This window comes from Protopterus annectens, chromosome 14.part0, assembly GCF_019279795.1.
Source record: "Protopterus annectens isolate FY-2018-M chromosome 14.part0, PAN1.0, whole genome shotgun sequence".
Lineage (NCBI taxonomy): Eukaryota > Metazoa > Chordata > Ceratodontiformes > Protopteridae > Protopterus > Protopterus annectens.
In genome coordinates, this window is record NC_056748.1 from 284656850 (window position 1) to 284658994 (window position 2145).

The following is a 2145-nucleotide window of genomic DNA, read 5'->3' on the forward strand; positions in this document are numbered from 1 at the left end:
CTGATTTTTCTAGTTGCATCACCTCATCTGAATATCTGTTTAAAGCTTCTTACATTTTTTTTCCAGCCTTTTGTTTGGGTTGTTGTACTCCATCAGTGTTTCATGTATTTTAACCAGGTCTGTGTGCAGTTGTCTAATGTTTTCCTGTAGGTTACTGGAAGTCATGTCTGGAGCTTGCACTGCTTTTTGCTGAACAGCTGCAGTACTTTTCCTAGTCATTGTTTTTCCTCACTTTTTTAGCTGATTTTCCTTCAGGTCCTCTATTTTTCCTGACATCCAGGTAGTGCACTTACTAGCCAGTTACTGAAATTTACCCAGAATCACAGACTTGCACTGGCATTCTTTGCTGAGTTTCTGTTTTCACAGTGGGAGAGCTAGAATTAAGCTGTTACTTAATGTGCAGCTACCTTGGAAATCCCAAGAGAGTCCTACTGTTTGACCAGTCTGGAGGTGTATGTGTCTTTAATATAGATGGGTGACACCTCCTTTGGTTCTTTCATGCTCAGTTTGTGGTGTGAACATATGAAATGCATTGTAGCCGTGCATGGCCAGGGTGCTTGCAGTGTCTTTGAACCATGTTTCTGTGACTGTACAATTGTCAGCGTATTCCAAAGTAAGGAGCACTTCCAGGGAGTGCAGTTTTCTGTTTAGACTCCTAGCATTAAGTAGCAGTATCTTGAGTTTATTTAGAGAGGATTTCATGTTGAGAGATTTTTTTGACACTGCCTAAAAAAGGCACAGTAGGGGGTGACTAATGCCTTTGCCAGAGTCTGGTGTTGGGAGATTGAGATGAACAGGAAGAAGACCAGCAGCTCTGAAATTACTGAATAAATGGAAGACTGTAAAGCTTATTGTCACATCTGTGAAATATGGCTTTATAAGAAAATGTGGCTAAAAAACACTGGACCTTTTTTACTTTGTTAAACTTGTGGGTGGACTTTAAAGTATATACCCCACTTTATAATTAATGTTTATAAGGACACTGAAAAGGGGGAACTAACTGCACGTTAAAACAAGTTTTGTACTTGTTAGTATTTTTGTATAAATCATATGGTATAAGTTGCATGTTGTGTACAGTAGAGCAGGTTTTTGTAGTGTAGCTTGGGGTATTTTAAATGTGTGGGGGTATTTTCAGTGACTATTGTATGTGTTAAAGTTATTAAAGTAAACATCCACTTCTAGTTGAAAAAATATATAGGTTTTACAATGTAACAAGAAAAAGCTGTGCAAAAGCAAGTTTAATGTTTATAAGCTGTGATCTTGGGATGGTGGTGTGGGGGTTTGGGTATAAAAGTGCAGTGATTGTATTACATGTAGCATTAGAATATTTTTCTCATTTTACGAGGATGAATGTCTTTTTATTACTTTTGGCTTAAGCTGTAAACGGGTGTTTTAGTAAGAATGTAAGCTTTACAAAATAAGACAAAATGATGAAATCCATAAAAATGCTAAGCTTCTTACAACTGCAGAGATATTAGTTTGTTTTCCATTGGCAAATGTTCATTGGAGTTTAGATGTTTGCAGCTGAGGAAAACTAGGTGTTCTTTGAGTGAAATTTACTAAGACCCATTGCTGAGTGCGTTTCCATTGGGACAAGCTGTTTGCAGGTGCAAGCAGCTAATCTTGACACTTGGGTATTTGTTGAGAGAAAAGCAAAATTTAAATGTACATTGGCAAGCAATTCAGTGACAAATTAGGTTTGAAATTATGGGAAGTAAATTAAGAGTCAACAACCTCCCGAACAGCCTTGATACTTTAATGCAGTTAATAGAACAGTATGTGGTTTAGTTTTATTTAAGGATAGGTGATATACTTTTTCTTAGGGTTAAAAGCTAATGTTTTCTGAAACATGCAAGTTTTTCATATCTGGGAGAGAGAAGAGAAGAAAAGAACACACAACCATCAGTGTAAGTGGGTGCACAGGTTGTAGCATGCTCTTTAGCATGGGTAATCATAATATTAAATTAGATAATGCCTGTAGGTGCAGCCGTCAATTGGGGACAATTGTTTCCTTCTGGAGGGTTAAGCTTCTTATTTTGAAGATTTACATAATTGTGTTTGTTCCAAGTTAATAGTGGATGGGGTATTTTGTATTTAATTATTTGTTTGAAGGTTTTCATTAAAACAAAAAAAGTCTTAAAATAT